Here is a 19,306-nt window from a genome sequence, read left to right on the forward strand (position 1 = left end):
ACAAATCCCAAAAATCCCACCCAAAACACCTCAAAAATTGCCAAAGAAATTCCAAAATTCCCACCCAAAACACCCCAAAAATTGCCAAAGAAATTCCAAAAATCCCACCCAAAACACCCCAAAAATTGCCAAAGAAATTCCAAAAATCCCACCCAAAAATCTCCAAACAAATCCCAAAAATCTACCCAAAAAATCCCAAAAAAACCCCACCTAAATCTCTCCCGAAAGTTCCCAAAAAAATGCTTGGATTCCCACCCAAAAATTCCCAAAGAAATCCCCCAAATCCTTCTTGAAAACCCCCAAATAAATCCCAAAAATCCACCCAAAAATTCCCAGAAAATCCCACCCAAATCCCTCCTGAAAATTCCCGAAGAAATCCCAAAATTCCTACCTGAAACACCCTGGAAGTTCCCATCCAAATCCCAAAATTTCCACTCAAAAGTTCCCAAAGAAATGTCAAAATTCCCACCCAAAAATCCCCCAAATTCTTCCCGAAAATTCCCAAACAAATCCCAAATTCTCCCCCAAAATCCCCTTCAAAAACCCCAAAATCCCCCCCCCAAAAAGCCTCAAAATTCCCCCAAATCCCCCCAAAAATCCCCCAAATCCTCTCCCCCCCCCCATCCCGGGGTCTTGGGGGGCTCCGGGGGGGTCTTGGGGGGGTCTCCCCCAATTCAGGGGGTCTGGGGGGCTCTGGGGGGGTCTCAGGGGGGTCTGGGAGGGGTCTGGGGGGGTCTCCCCAATTCAGGGGGTCCTGGGGGGGTCCTGGGGGGGGTCTGGGGGGGTCTCGGGGGTCTCCCCAATTCGGGAGGCTCGGGGGGGGGTCTCGGGGGGGTCTCCCCCGATTTTGGGGGGTCTGGGGGGGTCTCCCCCGATTTTGGCCCCCCCTGACCCCGCCCCTCCCCCCCAGATGTGGACGAGTGCTCGGAGGGGGGGGAGGGGCTGTGTGGGGGGGGCTCCGTGTGCCTCAACACCCCCGGGAGCTTCGAGTGCCACTGTCCCCCCCCCGGCCGGGGACCCCCGGGGCCCGAGGGGTGTCCAGGTGAGACCCTTCCCCAAATTAACCCCAAAATCCCCAAAAAATCCCCAAAAAATCAGCCCCAAAAATCCCCCAAAAATCAGCCCCAGAATCCCCCAAAAATCCCCCAAAAATCAGCCCCAAAAATCCTCCCCAAATTCCCCAAAAATCCCCCCCAAAATTCCCAAAAATCCTCCAAAAATCAGCCCCAGAATGCCCCAAAAATCCTCCCAAAATCCCCCCAAAATCCTCCCAAAATCCCCCCCAAATCCCCCCCAAAATCCCCCCCAAATCCCCCCCAAAATCCCCAAATTCTGCCTCAGAATCTGCCCCAAAACGGCCCCAAAATCCCCCAAAACCGACCCCAAACCCCCCCCCGGGAGGGACCCCCAGGTGAGACCCCTCCCCAAATTAACCCCAACCCCAAAGACCCCGAAATCCCCCGGAAAAATCCCCCAAAAAAATCCCAAAAATCCCAAAAAATCCCCAAAATCCCAAAAATCCCCCAAAAAAGCCCCAAAATTCCCCAAAATCCCCAAAATTTCCCTCAATTTTCGGGGTTCCCCCCCCAGCGGTGCCGGTGCCCCCCGAAATCTGCGCCGAGGAGGAGGTGAGGGGGGGGAGGGGCCCCGAATTTGGGGAGGGGGGAGGGGGAGGGGCCCCAAAATCTGAGCGAGTCCCTGGAGGGGGTGGGGGAGGGGTTTTAGGGGGGATTTCCCCCAATTCTGGGGGGTCCCGGAGGGTTTTGGGGTCCCCAAATTTTTGGGGGGGGTCTGGGGGATTTGGGGGGGGTCTGGGGAGTTTGGGGGGGATCTCAGAGATTTGGGGGGGGTCTGGGGAGTTTGGGGGGAATTTGGGGGGGTCTCAGGGATTTGGGGGGGTCTCAGGGATTTGGGGGGGTCTCAGGGATTTGGGGGGGGTCTGGGGGGATTTGGGGGGGGTCTCAGGGGGGATTTGGGGGGGTTCTCAGGGATTTGGGGGGGTCTGGGGGGTTTGGGGGGGATTTGGGGGGGGGTCTCAGGGATTTGGGGGGGGTCTGGGGAGTTTGGGGGGGTCTGGGGAGTTTGGGGGGGTCTGGGGGATTTGGGGGGGTCTCAGGGGGGATTTGGGGGGCTCTGGGGAGTTTGGGGGGCTCTGGGGAGTTTGGGGGGGATTTGGGGGGGGTCTCAGGGATTTGGGGGGGGTCTCAGGGGGGTTTGGGGGGGTCTGGGGAGTTTGGGGGGCTCTGGGGAGTTTGGGGGGGATTTGGGGGGGGTCTCAGGGATTTGGGGGGGTCTCAGGGAGGGTTTGGGGGGGTCTCAGGGATTTGGGGGGGGTCTCAGGGGGGTTTGGGGGGGTCTGGGGAGTTTGGGGGGCTCTGGGGAGTTTGGGGGGGATTTGGGGGGGGTCTCAGGGATTTGGGGGGGTCTCAGGGAGGGTTTGGGGGGGTCTCAGGGATTTGGGGGGGGTCTCAGGGGGGTTTGGGGGGGTCTGGGGAGTTTGGGGGGATTTGGGGAGGTCTCAGGGGGGATTTGGGGGGGTCTCAGGGATTTGGGGGGGGTCTCAGGGGGATTTGGGGGGGTCCCTCTGACCCCTCCCCTCCCCCCAGGGCTGTGAACTGTGGGAGACCCTGACCCGGATTTCGAAGGAATTGAGTGGGGGGCGCGACCCCCTGAGCGTCCTCCAGGTTTGGGGGGTCCTGGGGGGGATTTTGGGGTGTCCTGGGGGGGTTTGGGGGGTCCTGGGGGGGTTTGGGGGGTCCTGGGGGGGATTTTGGGGGTTCTCGCAGGGTTTGGGGACATTTTTGGGGCAGTTTCTGGCTGTTTTGTGTCCCCAGAAGCTGCTCAGTGTCGTGTCCCAGGTCCTGGCAGGTCCCTGGGTGGATTTGGGATGGATTTGGGATAATTTTGGGATAATTTTGGGATAATTTTGGGCTGTTTTTGGTCCCCAGGAGCTCCTGGGCGTGGTCTCCCAGGTCCTGGCAGGTCCCTGGGTGGATTTGGGATAATTTTGGGATAATTTTGGGGTGTTTTGGGTCCCCAGGAGCTGCTCAGTGTCATCTCCCAGGTCCTGGCAGGATTTGGGATGGATTTGGGATAATTTTGGGATGGATTTGGGATAATTTTGGGATGGATTTGGGATAATTTTGGGATAATTTTGGGCTGTTTTTGGTCCCCAGGAGCTGCTGGGCGTGGTCTCCCAGGTCCTGGCAGGTCCCTGGGTGGATTTGGGATAATTTTGGGATAATTTTGGGGTGTTTTGGGTCCCCAGGAGCTGCTCAGTGTCATCTCCCAGGTCCTGGCAGGATTTGGGATGGATTTGGGATAATTTTGGGATGGATTTGGGATAATTTTGGGATGGATTTGGGATAATTTTGGGATAATTTTGGGCTGTTTTTGGTCCCCAGGAGCTGCTGGGCGTGGTCTCCCAGGTCCTGGCAGGTCCCTGGGTGGATTTGGGATAATTTTGGGATAATTTTGGGGTGTTTTGGGTCCCCAGGAGCTGCTCAGTGTCATCTCCCAGGTCCTGGCAGGTCCCCCTCACCCTCTCCCCCCCCGGCTCCTCTCGGCTCTGCTGGCGGCCACCGAGGAGCTGCTGAGAGCGGCCGGGACCCGACTGCCAGCGGGGACAGACACCGAGCTGGGGACACCTGGGGCAGGTAAAACACACCTGGGGACACCAAAAACACACCAAAAACACACCAAAAACACACCTGGGGACACCTGGGGACACCTGGGGCAGGTAAAACTCACCAAAAACACACCAAAAACACACCTGGGGCAGGTAAAACGCACCAAAAACACACCTGGGGACATCAAAAACACGTCTGGGGACACCAAAAACACACCTGGGGCAGGTAAAACATATCAAAAACACACCTGGGGACACCAAAAACACATCTGGGGACACCTGGGGACATCAAAAACACATCTGGGGACACCAAAAACACACCTGGGGCAGGTAAAACACACCTGGGGACACCTGGGGACACCCAAAACACACCTGGGAACACCCAAAACACACCTGGGGACACCTGGGACCCAGTCTAGAACCGAGTCTAGAACCGGTTCTAGATTGCTCTGGAACCCAGCCTGGAGCCCAGTCTGGAACACACCTGGGGACACACCTGGGGACACACCTGGGGACAGCTGGGGACACACCTGTCCCCCCCGTGTGTCCCCTCAATGTCCCCTCAATGTCCCCCCTGTCCCCAGCCCTGGCCCTGGCGCTGTCCCGGGGTCCCCCCCCCGGCCCGGTGACCCTGGGGGTCCCTGAGGTGACGCTCGAGGTCCCCCCCGAGGTGGCCCTGGACGAGGAGAGCGGTACCGGGGGGGGAGGGGGGGGTTTGGGGGGGTTTGGGGCAATTTCGGGGGGTTTTGGGGTCGTTTTGGGGGGATTTTTGGGTCATTTTTGGAGTCATTTTTGGGACAATTTTGGGGTCATTTCTGGGGGATTTTGGGGCAATTTTGGGGGATTTTGGGGTCATTTCAGGGGGGCTTTGTGGACAATTTCTGGGTAATTTCAGGGGGGTTTTGGGGACCGTTTTGGGGTCATTTCAGGGGGTTTTGGGGTGTTTTGGGGTGTTTTGGGGCCGTTTTGGGGTGTTTTGGGGCCATTTTGGGGTGTTTTGGGCTCATTTTGGGTGTTTTGGGCTCATTTTGGGGCCATTCTGGGCTCATTTTGGGGTGTTTTGGGCTCATTCCGGGGTGTTTTGGGGCCGTTCTGCTCTCATTTTGGGTGTTTTGGGCTCATTTTGGGGTGTTCTGGGACCGTTCTGGGCTCATTTTGGGTGTTTTGGGCTCATTTTGGGGTGTTTTGGGGCCATTTTGGGTTCATTTCAGGGGGTTTTGGGTTCATTTCAGGGTGTTTTGGGTTCATTCCGGGGTGTTTTGGGGCCGTTCTGCTCTCATTTTGGGTGTTTTGGGCTCATTTTGGGGTGTTCTGGGACCGTTCTGGGCTCATTTTGGGTGTTTTGGGCTCATTTTGGGGTGTTCTGGGACCGTTCTGGGCTCATTTTGGGTGTTTTGGGCTCATTTTGGGGTGTTTTGGGGCCATTTTGGGTTCATTTCAGGGGGTTTTGGGTTCATTTCAGGGTGTTTTGGGTTCATTCCGGGGTGTTTTGGGGCCGTTCTGCTCTCATTTTGGGTGTTTTGGGCTCATTCCGGGGTGTTTTGGGCCCGTTCTGCTCTCACCCGTGTCCTGTCCCCGTCCAGGGCTGGCCCTGGTGGCCCTGCTGAGCCTGGCCGGGCTCCCCGAGGCTCTGGGGGGGGCTCCCCCCCTGCTCTGGGATGGGTGGGGGTCCCTGCCCCGCCCCCCCCGCCGGGGCCGCCCCTTCCCCTCCTGGCGGCTCCTGGCGCCCGTGGCCACCGCGGTGACCACCCCGAGCCGGCCCCGCGGCCACCCCGCGGCCACCCTGAGCTTCCGGCACCCCCCCCCGGTGAGAGGGACCCCGGGATTGGGGAGGGGACCCCCAGACTGGGGATGGGACCCCTGAACTGGGATGGGACCCCTGAACTGGGAACGGGACCCCTGAACTGGGAATGGGACCCCCAGACTGGGAACGGGACCCCTGAACTGGGGATGGGACCCCCAAACTGGGGATGGGACCCCCGGGATTGGGGATGGGACCCCAAACTGGGAATGGGACCCCTGAACTGGGGAGGGGACCCCCAAACTGGGGATGGGAGCCCTGAACTGGGATGGGACCCCCAAACTGGGAATGGGACCCCAAACTGGGGATGGGGACCCCTGAACTGGGATGGGACCCCTGAACTGGGAACGGGACCCCTGAACTGGGAATGGGACCCCCAAACTGGGAATGGGACCCCTGAACTGGGAACGGGACCCCCGAACTGGGAACGGGACCCCCGGGATTGGACCCCCAAACTGGGGATGGGACCCCCAAACTGGGAATGGGACCCCTGAACTGGGATGGGACCCCCGGGATTGGGGATGGGACCCCTGAACTGGGATGGGACCCCCCCAAACTGGAATGGGATCCCCAGACTGGGATGGGACCCCTGAACTGGGAACAGGATCCCCGAACTGGGAATGGGACCCCTGAACTGGGATGGGACCCCTGAACTGGGGATGGGACCCCCGGGATTGGGGATGGGACCCCTGAACTGGGGATGGGACCCCCGAACTGGGAACAGGACCCCTGAACTGGGATGGGACCCCCAAAATGGGATGGGACCCCCAGACTGGGGATGGGACCCCTGAACTGGGAATGGGACCCCCAGACTGGGGATGGGACCTCCAGACTGGGGATGGGACCCCTGAACTGGGATGGGACCCCTGAACTGGGATGGGACCCCTGAACTGGGGATGGGACCCCTGAACTGGGGATGGGACCCCTGAACTGGGATGGGACCCCCAGACTGGGGATGGGACCCCCGAACTGGGAACGGGACCCCTGAACTGGGAATGGGACCCCCAAACTGGGAACGGGACCCCTGAACTGGGAATGGGACCCCCGAACTGGGAACGGGACCCCTGAACTGGGAATGGGACCCCCGAACTGGGGATGGGACCCCTGAACTGGGAATGGGACCCCCGAACTGGGAACGGGACCCCTGAACTGGGAATGGGACCTCCAGACTGGGGATGGGACCCCTGAACTGGGATGGGACCCCCGAACTGGGATGGGACCCCTGAACTGGGGATGGGACCCCCAAAATGGGGATGGGACCCCTGAACTGGGGATGGGACCCCCAAACTGGGGATGGGACCCCTGAACTGGGAACAGGACCCCCAAAATGGGAACAGGACCCCTGAACTGGGAATGGGACCCCAAACTGGGAACAGGACCCCTGAACTGGGAATGGGACCCCCGAACTGGGAACAGGACCCCTGAACTGGGGATGGGACCCCCGAACTGGGAATGGGACCCCTGAAATGGGGATGGGACCCCCAGACTGGGAACGGGACCCCTGAACTGGGATGGGACCCCTGAACTGGGGATGGGACCCCCGAACTGGGGATGGGACCCCCAAAATGGGGATGGGACCCCCAAACTGGGATGGGACCCCCGGGATTGGGGATGGGACCCCTGAACTGGGGCTGGGACCCCAAACCGGGAATGGGACCCCTGAACTGGGATGGGACCCCTGAACTGGGAACGGGACCCCCAAACTGGGGATGGGACCCCTGAACTGGGGATGGGACCCCCCCAAACTGGGGCTGGAGACCCCCCCTGACCCCGTTTGCCCCTCCCCCAGGACCCCAGACTGGGGGGGAGGGTCGTCTGTGCCTTCTGGGACCCCCAGGGGGGGCACTGGGACACCAGGGGGTGTCGGGAGGTGCCCCCCAAGAACGGGACCCCCCCCCCGGGGAGCCCCCCCGGCACCGTCTGCGCCTGCGAGCACCTGACGAGCTTCGCTGTGCTGCTGGCCTTCAACGAGATCCAGGTACCAAAACACCTGAAAACAGGGGAAAACAGCCCAAAACAGCCTAAAACCACCCAAAAACACCTGAAAACACCGGGAAACAGCCCAAAACAGCCTAAAAACAGCCCAAAACAGCCCAAAAACAGCCAAAAACAGCCAAAAACAGCCCAAAAACAGCCCAAAACAGCCTAAAAACAGCCAAAAACAGCCCAAAAACACCTGAAAACAGGGGAAAACAGCCAAAAACAGCCTAAAAACACCTGAAAACACCTGAAAACAGGGGAAAACAGCCCAAAACCAGCCAAAAACAGCCCAAAACCACCCCAAAATCCCCCAGAAACACCCTAAAACAGCCCAAAACACCCCAAAAACACCTGAAAACAGGGGAAAACAGCCCAAAAACCACCCTAAAACACCCACAACGCCCCAAAAATGTCCTTGAAATAACCCTAAAATCACCCCAGGAGTGGCCCTGGTGACCCCGGGGTGGCCCTGGGGGTGGCCCTGGTGACCCAGAGGTGGCCCTGGGGGTGTCCCTGGGGTGGCCCTGGGGTGTCCCTGGTGGCCCTGGGGTGTCCCCAGTGTCCCTCAGGTGTCCCTGGTGACCCAGAGGTGGCCCAGGAGTGGCCCCGATGACCTTGGGGTGTCCCTGGGGGTGTCCCTGGTGACCCTGGGGTGACTCTGGGGTGTCCCCCATGTCCCTGGGGGTGTCCATGGTGTCCCTCAGGTGGCCCTGGGGGTGTCCCTGATGTTCCTGGGGTGTCCCCGATGTCCCTGGGGTGTCCCCAAGCCCTGTCCCCTCCCCTCCAGGACCACTGGCTGCTGGACCTGGTGACGCAGGTGGCCCTGGGGGTGTCCCTGGTGTCCCTGGTGTCCCTGGGGGTGTCCCCAATGTCCCCAAGGCCTGTCCCCTCCCCCAGGACCACTGGCTGCTGGACCTGGTGACGCAGGTGGCCCTGGGGGTGTCCCTGGTGTCCCTGGTGTCCCTGGGGGTGTCGGTGGTGGCCCTGGGGGTGTCCCTGGTGGCCCTGGGGGTGTCGGTGGTGACCCAAAGGTGGCCCTGGGGGTGTCCCTGGTGACTCTGGGGTGTCCCTGGGGTGTCCCCAAGCCCTGTCCCCTCCCCAGGACCACTGGCTGCTGGACCTGGTGACGCAGGTGGCCCTGGGGGTGTCGGTGGTGGCCCTGGTGGCCTCGGCCGTCACCTTCGCCGTGTGCCGGGCGCTGGGGGAGCCTCGGCGGACGCTGCAGCTGCACCTGAGCCTGAGCCTGCTCGGGGCACACCTGGGCTTCCTGCTGGGGATGGACGGGGCTCAGAGACCGGTGAGGGGGAATGGGGGACACCTGGGGACACCTGGGGGACACCTGGGCTTCCTGCTGGGGATGGACGGGGCACAGAGACCGGTGAGGGGGAATGGGGGACACCTGGGGACACCTGGGGGACACCTGGGGCACACCTGGGCTTCCTGCTGGGGATGGACGGGGCACACAGACCGGTGAGGGGGAATGGGGGACACCTGGGGACACCTGGGGCACACCTGGGGGACACCTGGGGGACACCTGGGCTTCCTGCTGGGGATCGATGGGGCACACAGACCGGTGAGGGGGACTGGGGGGGTCTGGGGGGGAACTGGGGGGGAACTGGGGGGAACTGGGGACACCTGGGCTTCCTGCTGGGGATGGACGGGGCACAGAGACCGGTGAGGGGGACTGGGGGGAACTGGGGGGAACTGGGGGGGATTTGGGGGGAGTTTGGGTCATTTTGGGGGGAGTTTGGGTCATTTTGGGGGGATTTCAGGGGGATCTGGAGGTGCCCCTGGGCTTCCTGCTGGGGATGGACGGGGCTCAGAGACCGGTGAGGGGAAATGGGGGGAAATGAGGGGAACTGGGGGGGACTGGGGGGGAACTGGGGGGGATTTGGGGTCATTTTGGGTCATTTTGGGGGGATTTCAGGGGATTTCAGGGGGATTTGGGGGTGCCCCTGGGCTTCCTGCTGGGGATGGATGGGGCCCAGAGACCGGTGAGGGGAACTGGGGGGAACTGGGGGGAACTGGGGGGATTTGGGGGGAGTTTGGGTCATTTTGGGGGGATTTTGGGGGGATTTCAGGGGGATTTGGGGGTGCTCCTGGGGTTCCTGCTGGGGATCGATGGGGCTCAGAGACCGGTGAGGGGAACTGGGGGGAACTGGGGGGAACTGGGGGGATTTGGGGTCATTTTGGGGGGATTTCAGGGGATTTCGGGGGATTTCAGGGGGTTTTGATGGGGATTTGGGGTCATTTTGTGGTGTTTTGGCTGAGTTTGGCTCCCTGTCCTGCTCTCCCTGTGTGCCCCCCTCAGGTGGTGCTGCACCTGTGTCACCTCTGTGTGTCACCTGTGCTGTGTCACCTGTGTCACCTGTGTCACCTGTCACACCTGTGTGTCCCCTGTGTCTCCAGTGATGTCCCCAATGTCCCCAATGTCCCCCCAGGTGCTGTGTGCAGTGACAGCAGCAGTGTTACACCTGTGTTACCTGTGTGTGTCACCTGTCACACCTGTGTGTCCCCAATGTCCCCAGTGATGTCCCCAATGTCCCCTGTGTGTCCCCAGGTGCTGTGTGCAGTGACAGCCGCTGTTCTCCACCTGTGTTACCTGTCTGCGTTCTCCTGGATGGCCCTGCAGGGGTTACACCTGTCACACCTGTCACACCTGTGTGTGTCACCTGTGTCACCTGTGTGTCCCCAATGTCCCCTCAGGTGCTCTGTGCAGTGACAGCAGCAGTGTTACACCTGTGTTACCTGTCTGCGTTCTCCTGGATGGCCCTGCAGGGGCTCCACCTGTCACACCTGTGTGTGTCACCTGTGTCACCTGTGTGTGTCACCTGTCACACCTGTGTCCCCAATGATGTCCCCAATGTCCCCAATGTCCCCCCAGGTGCTGTGTGCGGTCACAGCCGCTGTTCTCCACCTGTGTTACCTGTCTGCGTTCTCCTGGATGGCCCTGCAGGGGCTCCACCTGTCACACCTGTGTGTGTCACCTGTCACACCTGTGTCACCTGTGTCCCCAATGTCCCCAATGTCCCCAATGTCCCCAGGTGCTGTGTGCGGTGACAGCAGCAGTGTTACACCTGTGTTACCTGTCTGCGTTCTCCTGGATGGCCCTGCAGGGGTTACACCTGTCACACCTGTGTGTGTTACCTGTGTCACCTGTGTGTCCCCAATGTCCCCAATGATGTCCCCAATGTCCCCTGTGTGTCCCCAGGTGCTGTGTGCGGTCACAGCCGCTGTTCTCCACCTGTGTTACCTGTCTGCGTTCTCCTGGATGGCCCTGCAGGGGCTCCACCTTTACGTGTTGCTGGTCCAGGTGTTCGTCCCCACCTGGCTCCGCCCGCGGCTGCTGCTGGCCCTGGGCTACGGCCCCCCCGCCCTGCTGGTGGCCCTGGCGGCCGCTGTGTTCCCTGAGGGCTACGGCACCGATCAATAGTGAGTGATCAATAACCGATACTGATCAATAACTGATAGTGATCAATAGTGATCAATAACCCATAGTGATCAATAGTGATCAATAACCCATAGTGATCAATAGTGATCAATAGTGGCCCCCCCGCCCTGCTGGTGGCCCTGGCGGCCGCTGTGTTCCCTGAGGGCTACGGCACCGATCAATAGTGAGTGATCAATAACTGATCAATAACTGATAACTGATCAATAACTGATCAATAACCCATAGTGATCAATAACTGATCAATAACCCATAGTGATCAATAGTGATCAATAACCCATAGTGATCAATAGTGCCCCCCCGCCCTGCTGGTGGCCCTGGCGGCTGCTGTGTTCCCTGAGGGCTACGGAACTGATCAATAGTGAGTGATCAATAACTGATCAATAGTGATCAATAACCCATAGTGATCAATAGTGAGTGATCAATAACCCATAGTGATCAATAACCCATAGTGATCAATAGTGATCAATAGTGGCCCCCCCGCCCTGCTGGTGGCCCTGGCGGCCGCTGTGTTCCCTGAGGGCTATGGGACCGATCAATAGTGAGTGATCAATAACCGATACTGATCAATAACCGATAGTGATCAATAGTGATCAATAGTGGCCCCCCCGCCCTGCTGGTGGCCCTGGCGGCCGCTGTGTTCCCTGAGGGCTACGGCACCGATCAATAGTGAGTGATCAATAACTGATCAATAACTGATCAATAGTGATCAATAACCCATAGTGATCAGTAGTGGCCCCCCCGCCCTGCTGGTGGCCCTGGCGGCCGCTGTGTTCCCTGAGGGCTACGGCACCGATCAATAGTGAGTGATCAATAACCGATAGTGATCAATAACTGATCAATAACCCATAGTGATCAATAACCAATAGTGATCAATAGTGATCAATAACCCATAGTGATCAATAGTGATCAATAGTGATCAATAGTGCCCCCCCCGCCCTGCTGGTGGCCCTGGCGGCCGCTGTGTTCCCTGAGGGCTACGGGACTGATCAATAGTGAGTGATCAAGAACTGATCAATAACTGATACTGATCAATAACTGATCAATAACCCATAGTGATAAATAATAGTCCCCCCCAGTCCCCCCCAGTCCGTTCCCAGTCCCCCCCAGTTCCCCCCCAGTCCCTCCCAGTCCATTCCCAGTTCCCCCAGTCCGTTCCCAGTTCCCCCAGTTCACCCCAGTCCGTTCCCAGTTCCCCCAGTCCATTCCCAGTTCCCCCAGTTCCCCCAGTCCCCCCCAGTCCGTTCCCAGTTCCCCCCAGTCCATTCCCAGTTCCCCCAGTCCCCCCCAGTTCTCCCAGTTCACCCCAGTCCGTTCCAGTTGCTGGCTGTCTCTGGAGCGCGGCTTCCGCTGGAGCTTCCAGGGCCCCGTCATCGTCATCACCGCGGTGAGAGCCTGGGGACACCTGGGGACACCTGAGACACACCTGGGGACACACCTGGGGGGACACCTGGGGACACACCTGGGGACACCTGGGGGACACCAAAACACACCTGGGGACACCTGGGGACACCTGGGGACACCTGGGGACACACCTGGGGACACCTGAGACACACCTGGGGACATCTGGGGACACACCTGGGGACACCTGGGGACACCAAAAATACACCTGGGGACACCTGGGGACACCTGGGGACACCAAAAACACACCTGGGGGGACACCTGGGGACACCTGGGGACACAACTGGGGACACCTGGGGACACCTGGGGACATTGGGGACACCTGGGGACACCTGAGACACACCTGGGGACACCTGGGGACACCTGGGGACATTGGGGACACCTGGGGACACCTGGGGACACCTGGGGACATTGGGGACAGCTGTGTGTCACACCTGTGTTATCTCTGTCCCCAATGTCCCCTCACTGTCCCCAATGTCCCCAATGTCCCCTCACTGTCCCCAATGTCCCCAATGTCCCCAATGTCCCCTCACTGTCCCCAATGTCCCCAATGTCCCCAATGTCCCCTCACTGTCCCCTCACTGTCCCCAATGTCCCCAGGCCAACGCCGCCATCCTCGTTGTCACCCTGTGGAAGTTGGTGCAGAAATCCCAGGAGGTGACGCCGGACATGGGACACCTGCGGCGGGTCCGGTGGGACATGAGGGGACACTGGGGACATCGGGGGGACATCGGGGACATTGGGGGGACATGGGGGACATCGGGGACATGGGACACCTGCGGCGGGTCCGGTGGGACATTGAGGGGACATCGGGGACATCGGGGGGACACTGGGGACACTGGGGGGACATTGGGGACATTGGGGACATTGGGGGGGACATTGGGGACATCGGGGACATCGGGGGGACACTGGGGACATTGGGGGGACATGGGACACCTGCGGCGGGTCCGGTGGGACATGAGGGGACATCGGGGACATCGGGGACATCAGGGGGACATCGGGGACATGAGGGGACATTGGGGACATGGGACACCTGCGGCGGGTCCGGTGGGACATCGGGGACATCGGGGACATTGGGGACATCGGGGGGACATCGGGGGGACATCGGGGACATCGGGGGGACATTGGGGACATTGGGGGGACATCGGGGGGACACTGGGGACATGGGACACCTGCGGCGGGTCCGGTGGGACATCGGGGACATCGGGGGGACATTGGGGGGACATCGGGGACATTGGGGGGACATCGGGGACATTGGGGGGACACTGGGGACATTGGGGACATGGGACACCTGCGGCGGGTCCGGTGGGACATTGAGGGGACATCGGGGGGACATTGGGGACATCGGGGACATCGGGGACATTGGGGGGACATTGGGAGGGGATTGGGGACATCGGGGGGACATTGGGGGTTCTGGGGTATTGGGGAATGGAGGGCACCGGTGACACAGGACAGGTGACAGTGGCACAGGTGACACTCAGGTGTGACAGGTGTGACACAGGTGACACTCAGGTGTGACACAGGTGACACTCAGGTGTGACACAGGTGACATTTGGTGTCCCCAGGGTGCTGTTGGTGACATCCCTGGGCCAGCTGTCCCTGCTGGGCTCGGGTTGGGGACACTGGGGGTGACACAGGTGACACTCAGGTGTGACACAGGTGACACAGGTGACACTCAGGTGTGACAGGGGTGACACAGGTGACACAGGTGTGACACAGGTGACATTTGATGTCCCCAGGGTGCTGTTGGTGACATCCCTGGGCCAGCTGTCCCTGCTGGGCTCGGGTTGGGGACACGGGGGGTGGCACAGGTGACAGGACAGGTGACACTCAGGTGTGACAGGGGTGACACAGGTGACACTCAGGTGACACAGGTGACATTCCCGTGTCCCCAGGGTGCTGTTGGTGACATCCCTGGGCCAGCTGTCCCTGCTGGGCTCGGGTTGGGCTCTGGGGATGGGGGCGGGGCTGGGCTGGGCGGGGGGGGAGGGGCCGCCCCTCCCCCCCCGGCAGCGCCCCCCCGCCCCTCCCCCTCCTCTTCTGCCTCCTCAACGCCGCCCAGGGGCTGCTGATCTTCCTGTGCCACTGCCTGGGGCACCCAAAGGTACCCAAAAACCCCCGAATTCACCCCAAAATCACCCGAATTCACCCCAAAAATGAACCCGGGATCCCAAAAAACCCCAAATTCACCCCAAATCCCACCCAAAATCCAAAAATTCCCACCCAAACCCTCCCAGGGGCTGCTGATCTTCCTGTGCCACTGCCTGGGACACCCAAAGGTACCCAAAAACCCCCGAATTCACCCCAAAAATGAACCCAGGATCCCAAAAAACCCCAAATTCACCCCAAAAAACCCCAAAATCCCCAAATCCCCCCCAAAATCCCCCAAATCCCACCCAAACCCCGCCCAGGGGCTGCTGATCTTCCTGTGCCACTGCCTGGGGCATCCAAAGGTACCCAAAAACCCCCGAATTCACCCCAAAAATGGAACTGGGACCCCAAAAAACCCCAAATTCACCCCAAAAAACCCCAAAATCCCCAAATTCCCACCCCAAATCCCACCCAAAATCCCCCAAATCCCCCCCAAACCCGCCCAGGGGCTGCTGATCTTCCTGTGCCACTGCCTGGGGCACCCAAAGGTACCCAAAAACCCCCGAATTCACCCCAAAATCACCCGAATTCACCCCAAAAACAGAACTGGGACCCCAAAAAACCCCAAATTCACCCCAAAAAACCCCAAAATCCCCAAATTCCCACCCAAAATCCCCCAAATCCCCCAAATCCCACCCAAACCCCGCCCAGGGGCTGCTGATCTTCCTGTGCCACTGCCTGGGACACCCAAAGGTACCCAAAAACCCCCGAATTCACCCCAAAAACGGAACTGGGACCCCAAAAAACCCCAAATTCACCCCAAAAAACCCCAAAATCCCCAAATTCCCACCCAAAATCCCACCCAAAATCCCCCAAACCCCGCCCAGGGGCTGCTGATCTTCCTGTGCCACTGCCTGGGGCACACAAAGGTACCCAAAAACCCCCGAATTCACCCCAAAAACGGAACTGGGACCCCAAAAAACCCCAAATTCACCCCAAAAAACCCCAAATCCCCAAATTCCCACCCAAAATCCCCCAAATCCCACCCAAAATCAGCCCCAAAACTGCCCCGGTCCAAACCAGTCCGTTCCCAGTTCAAACCAGTCCATTCCCAGTCCAAACTGGGGTTCCCAGTTCAAACCAGTTCCATTCCCAGTCCAAACTGGGGTTCCCAGTTCAAACCAGTTCCATTCCCAGTCCAAACTGGGGTTCCCAGTCCAAACCAGTCCATTCCCAGTTCAAACCAGTCCGTTCCCAGTCCAAACCAGTCCGTTCCCAGTCCAAACCAGTTCATTCCCAGTCCAAACCAGTCCGTTCCCAGTCCAAACCAGTCCATTCCCAGTTCAAACCAGTTCCATTCCCAGTCCAAACCAGTCCGTTCCCAGTCCAAACCAGTCCATTCCCAGTTCAAACCAGTCCATTCCCAGTTCAAACCAGTCCGTTCCCAGTCCAAACCAGTCCGTTCCCAGTCCAAACTGGGGTTCCCAGTCCAAACCAGTCCGTTCACAGTCCAAACTGGGGTTCCCAGTCCAAACCAGTCTGTTCCCAGTCCAAACTGGGGTTCCCAGTCCAAACCAGTCCGTTCCCAGTCCAAACCAGTCCGTTCCCAGTCCAAACCAGTTCATTCCCAGTCCAAACCAGTCCGTTCCCAGTCCAAACCAGTCCATTCCCAGTTCAAACCAGTTCCATTCCCAGTCCAAACCAGTCCGTTCCCAGTCCAAACCAGTCCATTCCCAGTTCAAACCAGTCCATTCCCAGTTCAAACCAGTCCGTTCCCAGTCCAAACCAGTCCGTTCCCAGTCCAAACTGGGGTTCCCAGTCCAAACCAGTCCGTTCCCAGTCCAAACTGGGGTTCCCAGTCCAAACCAGTCTGTTCCCAGTCCAAACTGGGGTTCCCAGTCCAAACCAGTCCGTTCCCAGTCCAAACCAGTCCGTTCCCAGTCCAAACCAGTTCATTCCCAGTCCAAACCAGTTCCATTCCCAGTCCAAACCAGTCCATTCCCAGTTCAAACCAGTTCCATTCCCAGTCCAAACTGGGGTTCCCAGTCCAAACCAGTCCATTCCCAGTCCAAACCAGTCCGTTCCCAGTCCAAACCAGTCCGTTCCCAGTCCAAACTGGGGTTCCCAGTCCAAACCAGTCCATTCCCAGTCCAAACCAGTCCGTTCCCAGTCCAAACCAGTCCGTTCCCAGTCCAAACCAGTCCATTCCCAGTCCAAACCAGTCCATTCCCAGTCCAAACCAGTCCGTTCCCAGTCCAAACCAGTCCGTTCCCAGTCCAAACCAGTTTGGTTGCAGGTTCGGGGCTGGTACCGCTCGCTGCTGTGCCCGCGCTGGCGCCCGTACTCGGAGTTCACCAGTAACACCAGTAACACCAGTAACACCAGTATGGGCCGCGCCCGGGGCTCCCAGTTACCCCAGTCACACCAGTGACACCAGGTGAGCCATCCCAGTTACCCCAGTCACACCAGTGACACCAGGTGAGCCATCCCAGTTACCCCAGTAACAGCTCCCAGTAACACCAGTAACCCCAGTTACCCCAGTAACCCCTCCCAGTTACCCCAGTCACACCAGTGACAGCAGGTGAGACATCCCAGTAACACCAGTAACAGCTCCCAGTCACACCAGTAACCCCAGTAACCCCTCCCAGTAACACCAGTAACACCAGTAACACCAGTATGGGCCGCGCCCGGGGCTCCCAGTTACCCCAGTCACACCAGTGACACCAGGTGAGACATCCCAGTAACACCAGTAACAGCTCCCAGTCACACCAGTAACCCCTCCCAGTTACCCCAGTCACACCAGTGACACCAGGTGAGACATCCCAGTAACACCAGTAACACCAGTAACCCCTCCCAGTAACACCAGGTGAGGGATACCAGTAACACCAGTAACACCAGTAACTCCTCCCAGTTACCCCAGTCACACCAGTGACACCAGGTGAGACATCCCAGTCACACCGGTAACACCAGTAACCCCTCCCAGTCACACCAGTAACCCCTCCCAGTCACACCAGTAACACCAGTAACCCCTCCCAGTCACACCGGTAACACCAGTAACCCCTCCCAGTCACACCAGTAACCCCAGTAACCCCTCCCAGTAACCCCAGTAACCCCTCCCAGTAACACCAGTAACACCAGGTGAGGGATACCAGTAACCCCAGTAACCCCTCCCAGTTACCCCAGTAACACCAGTAACCCCTCCCAGTTACCCCAGTAACCACCTCCCAGTCACACCAGTAACACCAGTAACCCCTCCCAGTCACACCAGTTACCCCAGTAACCCCTCCCAGTAACACCAGTAACCCCCCCCAGTCACACCAGTAACACCAGTAACCCCTCCCAGTCACACCAGTAACCCCAGTAACCCCTCCCAGTCACACCAGTAACACCAGTAACCCCTCCCAGTCACACCAGTAACACCAGTAACCCCTCCCAGTCACACCAGTAACACCAGTAACCCCTCCCAGTCACACCAGTAACACCAGTAACCCCTCCCAGTCACACCAGTAACACCAGTAACACCAGTAACCCCTCCCAGTCACACCAGTAACACCAGTAACCGCCTCCCTTCCTCCCACAGGTGCCGAAAATTCCAGGAAAAACCAAAAAATTTCGGGAAATTCGATGGAATTTTGGGAAAATCGATGGAATTTTGGGGAATTCGATGGAATTTTGGGGGAATTCGATGGAATTTTGGGAAAATCGATGGAATTTTGGGGGAATTCAATGGAATTTTGGGGAATTCGATGGAATTTTGGGGGAATTCGATGGAATTTTGGGAAAATCGATGGAATTTTGGGGGAATTCGATGGAATTTTGGGGGGAATCGATGGAATTTTGGGAAAATCGATGGAATTTTGGGGAATTCGATGGAATTTTGGGAAATTCGGGATTTTCACCCAGCTCAGGGAGCTCAGTAAAGAAAATGGAGTTTGGATTTGGGGCGAATTCCTGGGATTTTGGGCTGAAATCCCCGAGATTCAGGGAATTCCAGGGATTTCGGGGATTCCAGGGCATTTTTGGGGTGAAATTCCCATTTTTGGGGTGAAATTCCCATTTTTGGGGTGGAATTCCAGGGATTTTGGGGTAAAATTCCAGGATTTTGGGGTTCTGGGAGGGATTTTGGGGATTTTTTGGGGGGAATTCGGGAAATTTCTAGAATTTTCTTTTTTTTTCCAAAACTTTTTCTTTTATTTCCAAAAATAAACTTTGAGCCGCGCCCCTCCCCCACCCAAACCCCCCCAGGGACCCCCAAAATTCCCCCAGGGACCCCCAAAATTCCCCCCAGGGACCCCCAAAGCCCCCAGGGTTGGGGTTTTTTTGGTGGGAGGGGCATCTTGAAGATCCCAAATTTTTTTGGGGGGGGTCTCAAACGATCCCAGATTTTGGGGAGGGGTCCCAGAGGAGCCTCTCCTCAAATTGGGGGGGGGGTCTCCACTTGGGGGGGGTCCCCAATCCCCCCTGGACCCCCCCAAAATGACCCCCATGGCCCGGATGAGCCCCGAATTTTGGGGAGGGGGTCCCAAATGAGCCCCGAATTTTGGGGAGGGGTCGCAGCTGATCCTGAATTTGGGGTGGGGTCTCAAGTGAGCCCCTCCTCAGGGTGGGGGGAGGTCACAGAGGGGGGGTCTCAGCCCTTCAGGGACCCCCCAGGACCCCCCCAAAATGACCCCCATGGCCTGGTTGAACCTCAATCAAACATGAATTTTGGGGAGGGGGTCCCAGATGAGCCCCGAATTTTGGGGAGGGGTCGCAGCCGATCTGGAATTTGGGGCGGGGTCTCAGACAAGCCCCTCCTTAAGATGGGGAGGGGTCACAGAGGGGGGGTCTCAGCCCTTCAGGGACCCCCCAAGACCCCCCCAAAATGACCCCCATGGCCCAGATGAGCCTCAGCCAAACCCAAATTTTGGGGAGGGGGTCCCAGATGAGCCCCGAATTTTGGGGAGGGGTCGCAGCT

The 19,306-nt window shown here is 58.9% G+C and overlaps 1 long non-coding RNA gene across 1 annotated transcript; it reads left to right on the forward strand.

The window, feature by feature from the left end:
- Positions 1–14,744: 14,744 nt before the first annotated feature.
- Positions 14,745–18,443, forward strand: LOC131591329 (uncharacterized). The gene is made up of 3 exons (XR_009280318.1): positions 14,745–14,897; positions 16,646–16,786; positions 17,930–18,443. It is a non-coding gene; the product is annotated as an uncharacterized LOC131591329 (long non-coding RNA).
- The last annotated feature ends 863 nt before the right edge of the window (positions 18,444–19,306 follow it).

The sequence above is a fragment of the Poecile atricapillus genome, chromosome 39 (assembly GCF_030490865.1).
Source record: "Poecile atricapillus isolate bPoeAtr1 chromosome 39, bPoeAtr1.hap1, whole genome shotgun sequence".
Taxonomy (NCBI): domain Eukaryota; kingdom Metazoa; phylum Chordata; class Aves; order Passeriformes; family Paridae; genus Poecile; species Poecile atricapillus.